This window comes from Thermobia domestica, chromosome 1 (assembly GCF_964235325.1).
Source record: "Thermobia domestica chromosome 1, izTheDome1.hap1.1, whole genome shotgun sequence".
Classification (NCBI taxonomy): Eukaryota; Metazoa; Arthropoda; class Insecta; order Zygentoma; family Lepismatidae; genus Thermobia; species Thermobia domestica.
In genome coordinates, this window is record NC_137454.1 from 280420264 (window position 1) to 280433628 (window position 13365).

The window sequence follows — 13365 nt, forward strand, 5'->3', positions numbered from 1 at the left end:
TATGTAATGGCTTGGTCACTCCCAGTATATTTCAAACAATAAAATATTTACGGTGTCTTACTCCATGTATCCGAACTACATTTATATCCAACAACTCTGTGCATTTTCCCTTAAATCTGCAAACTTTCTACTAGGTTAAAACTGAGTATTTTCTATTTTCTTCCTTTCTTGCTAAAACGAAAGTGTTCTTTAAACAACCTGGAATGATGACTCTATACTACATTATGTTGCATATGGCATTTTATGTAGCATATCATTTGACAGTTGGACACTTTTTTTTTTTTATATATTGAAAGCAACAGGGATTAAGTCCTTCTGCACTTATATGAGAAGTAAACACATTCTTTTTAATTCGTGGAATTGTGCCAATGCACTGGGTCCAGAGAGTTTTTAATTTAAGATAATAATAATAATAATAATAATAATAATAATAATAATAATAATAATAATAATAATAATAATAATAATAATAATAATAATAGTTATTGTTATTATTTTATTATTATTATTATTATTTTATTATTGACTTAGGTTTTCCTGAATATTAAGCAATATTTCACAAAAAGCTGATATTTTTAAACAAATGTGTTCGATATCAAGTTTTCATAAAAGTAGTCACTCTCTCCTATAAATAATTTCAGAGGGGCCGCGGTGGCTCAGTAATAAAGCGTTCACCTTTGGTGCATGGGATCCTTGGTTCGAACCCAGCTAGCCCAAAGTGAATTTTGTGGTGGAGAAACACCATGTGCATGGGTCTTCTCAGGGTTCTCCCGTTTTCTCCCACATTTTTCATTCCACCATTGCATTCATTTCTCATCATCACCGTGTCCTTTAGCCTAGCCGGTATAACCGTGGGTCGTAAAACTTAAAGATTTGATTTCAAATAATTCCAACCCAAACAGTTGCAGGAAGTATGTCATTTCGAATAAAACAAACTACTCTATAAAATTCTGAGTATTATTATTTTTTATATATACAATTCTAGCGTACCTTATTTCTAAATCGAAGGGTAAGAAGACTAAATTCACTCTCTTATTATTATAAATTCATTTCAATTGAAGCAGTTAAAATAGTTGGGAAAAATTAGAAAGCCATAACCTATATTCCAGTGTGCCACAACCGGATAACGTGGCACACTGGCGTGCCCAGCAAAATGAACAGTGTGACGCAAACTTTTACCTATTATTTACAAGAATATTTGTCGAGTTTATTTTATTTATTATTATAAACGATTCTTCCACGGATCAGCTCTCTGTATACAGTTAAACAAACAAGTATCACATTGAGGGAATGAGTGTAATTATTTACTTTAATAGTAATAGAAATGTATATTTTTTTGTATTTTCTACCGGGAATAACTGCATCCGGTCTAGAAAGCTGCGACTAACAACAAATGAACCCGATGTGCTAAACACACACTACCTACGCACTTCAATACGCCAATGAAGGTGCAGACTATTCATGAATTAAAGTCTCTCACCCAATGTATTCTCCTAACATGTCTCCCAGCGATTACAACATTTTTTGGTATCTCAATCACTTCCTAGTAGGATAGTTTTACCTAGAGACCACTGATTAACCTGGTATTGGATGTTTCACTTTCTTACCTTTGGAGTTGACAGTCATCGGTTGGATAATCTCACACGCAAATATCTAATATTAACAACGTTTCTTCTATAATTTCGTAATGTATTATTTCTTTGTATTATTTATTAGGTTGGTTAAGCTTGTTTCAACACTTTTCTCTTTGCACCTACTTATTACCTATACCTTAACGTTGGATAAAAATACACTAGCTCTCACCGGGAATCAAATCCACAACCAATGGACTTGAACCATTTGGCAACAACAAGGCACATTTAAATAGAAGTTTCGATTTTGTTAGGAAAATTGTGATTAGGTGGAACATTTAAAAATATATTTAAGAATGGGTACGGATAAAACGCACTGAATTTTCTCGGTCGAATTTCTTAAACTGACTCGTGTTAGGCTGCAGCTATTATTGAAACATTTATTTGGGAAACGCGAATAAAATAATGTTTTTTTTTTTTTTTTTTTTTTGGAAAATTTTGTTCGAAGCAACTTATGTCCAAAAGTAAAGTACTCATTGGTCATATTTCTGTTAGAAATAACTTATGCCATATATTAGAATTATTAAGGAAATAATTGTATGTGAACTATGAGCAAAAGCGTCTGAGTACTTTCTGAGAAATCGTCAAAAAAGTCATCCCCAAGAATAAAATATCCCTTGTGTATCTTTTCAGGACAAACGAGTTATGCTATTTATGAAATACGAACAAAATTGCCAGAGTCATTCTCGACAAAATCGTAGGGTAAAAGTTGCCCCGAAAAGTAATATACCACATCTAGCTTTTTAGGATCATGGAATTATACCATATCGTTAGGTTATTTATGTGACATTCACTTATGAAATATGAATAAAATAGCGTCACGCGTTAATGGGAAATTCGTCGGAGAAGAGTAAACTACTTCTTCTCAATGTTTACAGGACGAACGAGTTGTGTCATATTGTTAGGTTATTAATGATACAATTATTTATGAAATGTGATTGAGAAAATTGCTCGAAAAAACGCATCCCATACAGTAAATTACACCTTACGTATTTTTTTCAGAGCAATGATTCAAACTATGTTTGTAAAAAAAAATAAAAAAATAAGCAAAATCTTTACAGCTATTTTTTGAAACAATTTAATTATTTTAAATTTTCATCCTTCAGTAAACTACCCTTATTTTTAGGTGTCGGAGAATATAGAATTCGAAACGATAAAGTGTTATAAAAACTTCATGTCTAGACTTAGGTCCAGATATGTCGAACAGTATGGCCTCTATTTGAATGCATGTAAAAGCGTGACGAACCAACAAACGAACAGATGGACAGACATCAAAATCACTTTTTCGATATGTGGGGGCGTGAAACTTGAATTCATTGAAATCTCGAATTCGATTTTTATCACTATTACTACAATTTCTTCTTTCGTCGCTTAAACGTGAAAAAGAATAGGAATACAACGACACGTAAGGTGATAATTTGTAATTCCCAAAATTTAATGAGTTACGTATAATGTGTTGCCATGCTAGAAAGAAGCTTATGCCTGTTTGTTATATCATTTTAATATCAGTTTTTCACGCTACTATATAATGTAGAAATATGGTATGATTATCGCTCATATTCATTCTATATTTGGAAATATTCGTGTTCCGCATACATAGATCTGTATAATTTAGTTACGTTCAACGAAAGCATTCTTGCACTTGTAGATATGAAAAAAAAGAGAGAGAAAGTCAATACTATAAAAAGCAAAAAACAAGCACACACACACATATAAACGATCATTTAACATCAGGTCGATGTAACAAGAAGTAAGACTGGACAGACTTCAAGGTCGCGTATGTTCTTCCTGACACACAAACCCGAAGTGAGTTGTCTGCTGTTCAAGAACGGGAAGTAACATACAAGACTATAAACTGAAAACAATAACTGTTTCCAATAACACAGTATTCTAATACTGAGTAAATACGTCGATTAAAGGATACTACCAATAAATTATTTCCTTATTATATTGTTTCGGTTCTTATTAACGTCAAAATTATACACTTCCTATAATGTTTTGTAAAAAAAGAAAGAAAAAAAAGAAAAAGAAATGGGATGGGATGGGATTCGATGTGGTGTCAAAATAATAAATTAACTATGACTCCGCCACTCTACCCACCGAACCACGGAGGCTACGTGGTGTTAGGTCTTTTTTTTTAAAAGAAATAATCTTCATAACCATGGTCCGTATCGCTTCGAACCTTAAGATAAGAGTTTTTCTGTTTAATTTTATATTTTCGTACGACATCTTAGTTACAGAAGCTAATTTATATTTGGCAGGCAATCTACACACTAGGTTTTAACCAATAAATGCAACATTTTATTCCACTATCCAGTTCCTTGGTCCAACTCCTCGACTCCCCTACTGAATTCCCTCCGCAATTGTGACCTGCTACTGAAAAAATCCCTAGAAATCATCGTTGCCAGTATACACAAAACCGAGCATAATTTTGTTTTTTGCTTATATTTTTATTATTTTATTATATTTTTTGGAAATATCTCCTTAGATGGATTGCTTTCTATTATCTACACATACTAATAACTGAATTTTACCCATAAACGTAAGGAAAATGGAATAAATGCGAAAAATCTTGAGTTACAGTATACGAGCAATTTTTTAGCGCATGGGAGTACATATACAGTGCGTTCCACAAATAAAACTAAGGTCCACCTCCTGAAGAAACGAAGGCAGATAGAAACATGAAACCTTCAAGGGACATAAAAGGCAACATTATGCTGAGAAGGAGAATCCCCCACAAGGGGGCTAAAGGGGGTTCTGGGGGTAACTCAAAAATGTTAAATAGCAACCCCCATCGTGTGGTACCTCGTTTGAAAGGTATCACGTGTATTGACCTGTTCTGGAAAGTGCATGTTGATTGCATGTCCGTAGCCAACATGGCTGCCATCCGTAAACTGTGATCGAAGAAACATTGCAAACCTGTAAGCAGAGAGTAACATAGTATGATTTGGAACATACCTCATTAATGCAGGAGATGCTCGAAGTGTGCACCGCCCACTTCCTGGCAGTAATGTAAACGTTGGACGAACTCCTCTCGAACAGGGTAAAAGTCATTACCGGTATAGAATGACAGGCATCAACTATGCGTTGGCGCAATTCCGCAATGCTGTTCGGCTGCGTGCGGAACACTATAGTCTTCAAATAGCCCCAGAGAAAAAAGTCAGGTGGAGCAAGGTCTGGCGAACGGGCTAGCCATTCAATGGTGCCGCGACGACCAATCCATCGTGGCGGAAACTCACTATCTAAATAGTCACGTACAAGGCGGTGAAAATGGGCAGGACAGCCGTCATGCTGAAAAACGGGCGGAATCTCTCCAAATTCTTGCGGATTCTCTTCCATTGCCTCGACAATTAACGGTGCAATAATGTCTTGCAGCAGCGCCAGGTACTTCTCACCCGTTAATGTTCTATCGATGAAGAGGGGCCCGATTATGTGATTACCTAAGATACCCGCCCAGACATTCAGCGACTCTGGGTGTTGAGTGTTTCCTTCACGAAATACATCAGGGTTTGTGTCACACCAATATCGGCAGTTATGCCTGTTGACCTTGCCATTCAAGTAGAAGGTACTCTCATCGCTGAAACACACGTTTGTCAGCACAATGGTCCCACGTGCCAATGCCTCACACATCTGCTTACAAAACTCGATACGCATATCGGGATCATGTTCACTTAACTCCTGGACCATATGTAGTTTGTATGGATGAAAGGTATGTTTTTTAAGATTCTGTATGTCGTTGTGCGTGACACACCACACGTTTGAGCCACAGTTGTTATGGACTGTTGAGGATGCACATTCAGCTCCGCCAACACTTATATCTGTGTTTCTTCCGTAGCAACACTAGGGTTTCGAGGCTTTGGGGCATTGGTCACACTGCCTGTCGTAAAGAATTTGATTAATAAATGGCGTACAGAAGAAACACTAATTGGGTTGCGTACATTTTGTTCATTGAACAACCGTGCTGTTGCACCGTACGAACGATTCGTAGCACCAAAGAGTAACACAATTTCAATTCTCTGTTCAAGAGACCACATTATGTATGCAATGTAGGATGGTCAAACGCACCAGCACAAACACACGTCTACGTCCTTCAGACCTACTGTTCCGGGTTGTAATGTAGCGCACTGTTGTTCGGAAAAGCACATCTGATAGTGGTGCACGAGTAAACAGAGTAGCTTTGCTAAAGTACGTGTGTCCAACACCAAAGCGCCACCACGGGCAACTCGTCGTCATGAACTACATCTCCTCGTCCGTAAGAGTAGCAGTTCGACAGTTGCATAATGGTAAAGTGTTGGTTCAGTACACGTGCGGTCCGGATTCGAGCCTCGAAGGGTTCAGATTTTTCAAAAATATTATGGTACTCTCTTTTCTATCGGTTTCAGTTCAATTTGCATGTTTTGTATTTGCAATACTGTTATAGTGTTAGTTGTGTGGTATGTGTATTGTGCATTCGTTCCGAACTAGACCTACGTTAGACTTTAAAGTTTGTTGTGGACACGGTCTGGTCTCTATACGCGATTACTTTTCCAGCGAGATACCACACGATGGGGGTTGCTATTCAAAATTTTTGAGTTATCCCCAGTAACCCTCTTTAGCCCCCCTTGTGGGGGGCTCTCCTTCTCAGCATAATGTTGCCTTTTATGTCCGTTGAAGGTTCCAAAAGGTTTCATGTTTCTATCTGCCTTCGTTTCTTCTGGAGACGAGCTTTAGTGTTATTCGTTGAACGCACTTCGACCGTCCTTTACAGACGGCCGCCATGTTGGCTACGGACATGCTAGCGACTTACAATTTTCACACGTGGTCTTTACTCGTGATTACCTTTCAAACGAGGTACCATACGATGGGGGTTGCTATGTAAAATTTTTGAGTTACCCCCAGTAACCCCCTTTAGCTCCCCTTGTGGGGGATTCTCCTTCTCAGCATAATGTTGACTTTTATGTCCCTTGAAGGTCCCAAAAGGTTTCATGTTTCTATCTGCCTTCGTTTCTTCAGGAGGTGGACCTTAGTGTTATTCGTGGAACGCACTGTATACAAAAAGGGAAAGTAAAAGATGCCACCAAAAAGTACAGGAAGTGCTTAACACTACAGTACTCGCATGAAATTGTTGAAACATGAGTGCTCGCGCGGATTACGATTGTAGTCCATTTGATAAATACATATATCTTAGTGGTTATCCAATCGGTATTTTTTACGTTATTTTTGTGGGTTGTCACAAGCAACAAAGAACACATTTCAGTGCAAACATATTTTTTAATGCACAAAAGGAATTAGAAGACAAAACTTTATAATGCGTATGCAATTTACTATATTTTTGTAAATGTTCGTTTATTTTCTTACTATTTGATTAAAAATTGAAACAAAAGAGAAAATTTGCATTTAAAGTGTTAAAATCTGTTATAAAAATAAAAAGACGTTGTTAAATTGTTTGCAAGTTTAACTTTTACACTTGAAAACAAGGTCAAAAGTAGGCAAAATTTTGGATGTTTCAGTCATAAGAGTTAGTGCAAAGAGTGTGCTTGTAGTCAGAGCAGATCCACTTACTGCACCTGGAACATCTTTTTCTGGTACCCTTGTTTCTTCATCTTCCACAAAAAGGTTTGATAAGGTCCATAGCCACAGATTGCAAGAAGTCTCTACGGTTGATCATAGCATCATTGTTATTTGCTTTGAAAACAGTGAGAGCGTTTACTTCAGCAACGTTTAACACGTGGAAGAAAAGATCGAGTGGCCATCTTTGCGAATTCCTAGCTGTATCACACTGGTGACACAATTTGTCCAATATGTCAACTCCAAATTTAGTGTTGTTCTATCTTAATAACTATGCAGTGTAGGTATGATGTTATGACGCTGTGTTCGCGTATTTCTTGGGTGCACTAGATCAATATACTATCTGGTAATTCTGTCCTTTTCAATGTAAAATTCTCCGTGAATCCTGTCTTCCTGGATAACACCGTTCCTTTCTTCATCTTCTATTTCTTCCAAATCGTCACTACTACTTTCTTCAGAGTCACTACTCGAGAACATCGTCCTCTATTTCATCTTAGTGTTCTATACTCAAAACACTTTTGTCGTCACTTTCAGTTTATGTTAGCCACTGTCGTATCTGTTCTTGCTCTGACATTTTAAACTAACATATATCACATATATTTGAGAGAATAATGTGAAATAATACATTCAAAACAAGAACAGTTAAAACGTTAGATAGGAAACAAACTATCACGTCAGTACTCGCACGGATTACAATAGTAGTCCATGTGAAAATAACAATCCGTATAACATCAGTGCGTTGACTTTGGGTGCTATCACTCGACTAATGGTGTTCTAGAAATGGGGGAGGAAGGTAGACGACTGCTCAAGGTCACAAGTATTGCCAACCCTCAGATACCAGAAAACTGAAAGCCACTGGACTACAATAGTAATCCGTGCGATCAGTGTAGTGTTAAGTTCAAAAAATAAACCTAACAATATAGTATGGAGTTCTTGCATACTATTCATTGGTGGCGGAAAAATTTCTTCTTTTACTTTTTTTCTTTTCTCCACATCAAAGGATTATACCGAAAAGTTTACAGAAATGAAAATAAACTTTTCATTGTTGCATTGTTATGTTCTCAATGATTTTGCATTATAAATATTGGTTTTAAAACATATTAACAGTATGTTAAACTTTCAGTTAAAGAGAATTTTCCAAGAATTGTGCTATATATTTTAAATTATGCTTTATGCTTTATTTTCTAAAATTATGCTTTTAACCCTGGAAAGGTAGCGTACGTAAAATTTACGTGTATGTAGAGAATAGTAGCCTCTCCTTTCCCCTCCCCTCGCTTCCAGACCTCCGCACGCCAGCAGTGCTTACTTGTGTTAGTTGCCGACTAGTTGGCGTCGGGTGTAAGTGGTCTCCGCGTTCTTTGTTCTGGGCGACTTTCTTTTTCTAAAACCTACACGTCAGTTTGACGTGTCGCTACCTTTAACCGCCTTTTTCGTACACGTAGATTTGACGTGTTGCTACCCTTAACGGGTCTTTTGTTGAATGCTTTGGTTCACTTTCGATCGTTTTCTGGGTGATGGCAGACACTTCAAGGACGAGAATAATGACAAACGTTTTGGACAATGAAGATGCAATATTGGCTGCTCTCGAAGAGGAAGAAGAAATTTCCGAAAATCTGGAAGAAGATAATTTAGAAGTTGAAGTCCATTCGGATTCTGATGAAAGCTGTTACGATAGTGATGCTGACCCCGAATACACACCGGAAGAAGACGACTTAGATTGTGTAGAAGCAGTGAAGAATATTGAAATTTCTACTGCTCCAACTCAGCCTCGGAAAAAGAAAAAAGACAATCTTCTGAACGAAAGTAAAAGAAACAAAAACGAATGTTCCAACAATGTTGAGGGAAGATCTGCTGGAAGTGTTATCAAAGTACAAGAAGAAACATTGAAAAGCAAGAATGGGTTTGTTTGGAACACGTCATGCCTAAAGAACAAGGGGAAGACACCGTCCAAAAATGTTATTCATATACGGCCAGGACCCACAGCATCAAATAATTCCCGTCAAGCCACATCTTCTCTTGAATGGTTTGAACTCTTCTTCTTTTCTGACGAAATTGTTGCGACTATTCTCCAATACACCAATGAAGAAATTGAGCAACAACGGAAGAAGTACAAAAGACCTGAAGGAAGCGTGAGGCATGTTTGTATGGAAGAGCTTCGAGCACTCTTGGGGATATTAATTTTATCTGCTGCCCTGAAAGACAATCATCTGCCCCCTGAAAAGATGTTTGATACGACCCTATGTGGAGATCGCTACAAGGCAACCACGTCGGAAAGGAGATTTAAGTTCTTGATAAACTGTCTCAGATTTGAGAATAAAGAAACGAGAGAAGTAAGAAAAAAAGAAGATAGACTGGCCGCCATGTCTGATATTTGGAATATGTTTTTGCAAAGATGTCGAGATAATTACAAGGCTGGATCATACTTAGCCATTGATGAGCAACTTGTTGGATTTCGGGGTAAATGCCCTTTTCGAATGTACATTCCTTCAAAGCCAAACAAGTATGGTATTAAAATTATGGTTATGTGTGACAATGCAACCAAATATATGGTTGATGCAAAAGTTTATTTGGGGAAGGGGACAGTACCGCCAAAACTCCTGCTGCAAATTATTTTGTGAATGACTTGGTGGAAACCATTCAAAATTCAAACCGAAACATTACCATGGACAACTGATTCTCTAGCTCCCACTGCTCAAAGAACTTCTCCAAAAGAAATTGACTGCAGTTGCAACTGTGAAGAGAAACAAACCAGAATTACCAGAAGAATTCACAGACAAGAAATTTCAGAATAGGCAAGAAGAATCTTCAATGTTTCTATTAGATGAAGATGTAACAGCAGTGTCCTATAAACCAAACTCGAAGAAGATGGTGTGCTTATTGAACACAATGCATGATGACGCCACTCTGAACGATCGCACAGGAAAGCCAGAGATCGTAATGACATATAATGCAACAAAAGGTGCTGTTGACACCATGGACCAAATGTGTCAAAACATAAACTGTGGTCGTAAGGCACAAAGGTGGCCTCTCTGTTTCTTCTATATGATAAACATCTTTCTGATAAATGGATATGTAATTTATCTTCACAACCATTTTGAAGGAGTGGAGCGAATTCCAAATCAATGTCAAGGCAGGCCTTCTGTATAGACCTGCACAAACAGTTAACAAGACCATGGCAAGAGGTACGACTGAGAGAAAGGACACTGAGTCGAGACTTGAGGATGACAATTGAGAAGGTTGTTGGAGACTATAGGAAATTACAGAAATCGCAAGCAACAGCTGACCAAAGAGGAGCAAGAAAGTACTGTGCCTTTTGTGATGTAAGGAAAAGAAGAATGACGAATACTTACTGCGAATGTGGAAAAGCGATATGTGGGGAGCACCAGAAAAAAAATTGCCCTGACTGCACCTAAATGCCAATGTATTACATTGCTGTCCTTGTTTTCATTATACTTATTCAACATTGTATCCAAGGAGTAGATTTTTATAATTGTAAAATGTTTACATAGTACAGTAAGTTTTTTTTTTAAAAAAAGCAAATTTGTAATTTCTTTTATATGCGGTAAAATAAATAGACCTACTTATTAGATAGCCATTTGTGGAAACAAAACTATTCTTGTAATAGCAGAAAGTGTCCTGTTTAAGATAAATAAAAAATAAAATATTTTAATAAAAACAAAATGATAAATAAAATAAATGTATACATTAAACATCACTCTTTTGTCCAGCGTTATGACCTGCACGTCAATTTGACGTGTCGCTACCTTTAACGTACATATTGAGAACGCTACCTTTCTAGGGTTAAAACTAGTTTCTTCTGGACCCTTAGACAATCACAATCATGTTCAAGGTACCAACCATATGTGTAAATTGCTGTTATGCTTTATATGCTTTTTATGCTTTTGGGTTGCTCTATTAATTGTGTTTGGGAGGATTTTGAGTTCTCACTTTAATGTTTGCAGATCACTCCATAATGCTGCGTTATAGGCTCGACAATGTTGTAATTTAAAATAGTTTTTACTTTTTGGATGTAGAGTGGTGATTGATCTGATGATTTTGCAACATGATACAAAGCGGTTTTCCATATCAGAGATTGTCTATCAATAGTAGGGAGAAAAATGTCTCTTGATAGATATATTATCTTTAGAAAATTCGTTTTCTGAATCCAATGAAGGAAAGGATTCATCCAAAATGAATTTGTGATATTTCGATGGCGGATGTCTAGTTCGTATCCACGAGGAACCCCTATATTCTATTTGTTTCCGGCTCTGGAATTCGAGACCATTTTCTTTGCACATCTTTAAACATTCTTGATAAATTTGTTCGAATATTGTTCGTTGAGAGTCATATATACCAGACCTCATCTTGGACAGCGTTTGAACTAGTGTATCTACAAGGATCAAACCTTCTGACATGTCTGCATCTACTTGAGATAAGGCGAAACTCAAAGTTATAGCATGGCACCAGTAATCTTAATTTTAGCAGCCCGAAAACATTCCCTCGCGTACAGATCACACTAATTTTCCGGATGGAATGATGGAGGTAAATAAATATCAGAAGTTCCAGATTTGTTTTAATACCGCATGATAATATAATGTGTTGAAAACAGATTTTATGAAAAACAAAAGGAATAAATGGATATGATAATTTGTAAAAAAAAAAAATAAAATAAAAAATGATAGTGCTTAAGTGAATTATAAGAAAAAGCCTTGAAAAGTAACCAAGAAGAACCATTAATATGTTTTTCCTTTGTTATAATAACTTGTCCTAAGGGACAACGGTGATAGAAACTAATGAGACTTTATAATTGCAAAAAAATCATAAAGCAATTAATTTGAAATTAAAGATTGATAATATTTCGTAATATAATGGGGATTCAGGCTGCGAGAGGGGGAGAGTGAAAACGGAGGCAACAGAGACGTTCTTTCCTTTTCTTTTTTTTAAGCCATGTGCAAAGGGATTAACCTTGGACTTCGGGTGAGAGGTTACCATATACTCATGTGAGTTTCAATTGCTACCACTTGTAAAAGTTAGCTAAGAAAGACAGTTTTAGCATAGTTTTAGTTTCCTAGCGTAATTAGTTTTTGTGACAAGTAACTCGTATATGCAAATAGCATCGTTAATATCATCTTGTATGTTAGAATTGTCTTTGTGTGAATAAAATTGTAATTAAGCATTTCGAGGTAAAACAGGTTCTTTTACTTAACTTCTACAAAGAAAAGATTAGAACTTACCTCTTAGGCACAGATACGACAGCGTGGGATACTGTCGGTCAGTAAATAATATAATCTGAAGTCATCTACCATACATAACTAAATATAATTAATTAATCATATTTATTAATAATAAATAGTTGTTTGGTAGATAAACTCATAATAATAATAATAATAATAATAATAATAATAATAATAATACCAAATCATTTAATGGATAAAATGCATTTGTTCTATGTCGCCATAATCAATGGAAATCAATTACTTAGTGTACGAGGACTTTTTCTCGTCCAACACAAGTGTAATGTTTTACTGCAGTGCATGTTATTTGTAAGTATGCATATCATATTTTAGTATGACTTTCAACATTGAAGCGAATGAGAATGCCGACTGATTTTCTATTTTTCTGGTTGTTTGTCAAAAACAAAGGAGATAACTAGATAATGGACAGAGGTTAAAATGAGTGTCCAGGTGGCGAGGTCAATGCAAGCATCCCACAGATTTCCGTGATCTTTCCGTACTACAAACTAAAACGAGTGGAGCTATTTTATTCAGACTTGTAAGTTAATACTTGACTTAAAGTTGGATTAACGTATATATTAATAAGCGCTGTCTTGAACAAAAAACTTCAGATCTAAATTGAAAGTGACTGTGTTAGTGACTCTTAATCTCTTGAACAACCCGACCGATCTGGATCAAATTTTTCATGTAGATGCAGGTCTGGCGAGGGAGTGTTTTAGCTATTCACTTTGACGGTAAAACTTAGGAAACGGGGAGGAGGGGAATCAAAAAAATAAATAAAACTTAATAACTCTTTAACCAAACGACGAAAATTGATCAAATTTTCAACATAGATGACGTTCGTGCCTGGGATGGATTTTACCATTTCATTTTGACGGAATAACGTAGGGGTTTTGGGAGGGAGGAGATATAGAAAAGTCAATAAATATAAAAATAAAAGTGACCATGTTCGT

The 13365-nt window shown here is 36.4% G+C and overlaps 1 protein-coding gene across 6 annotated transcripts in view; it reads left to right on the forward strand.

The window, feature by feature from the left end:
* The window catches only part of LOC145661112 (extracellular matrix organizing protein FRAS1-like), a 3375101-nt gene that overhangs the window by 2823698 nt on the left and 538038 nt on the right, over positions 1-13365 (forward strand). The window lies entirely within an intron of this gene.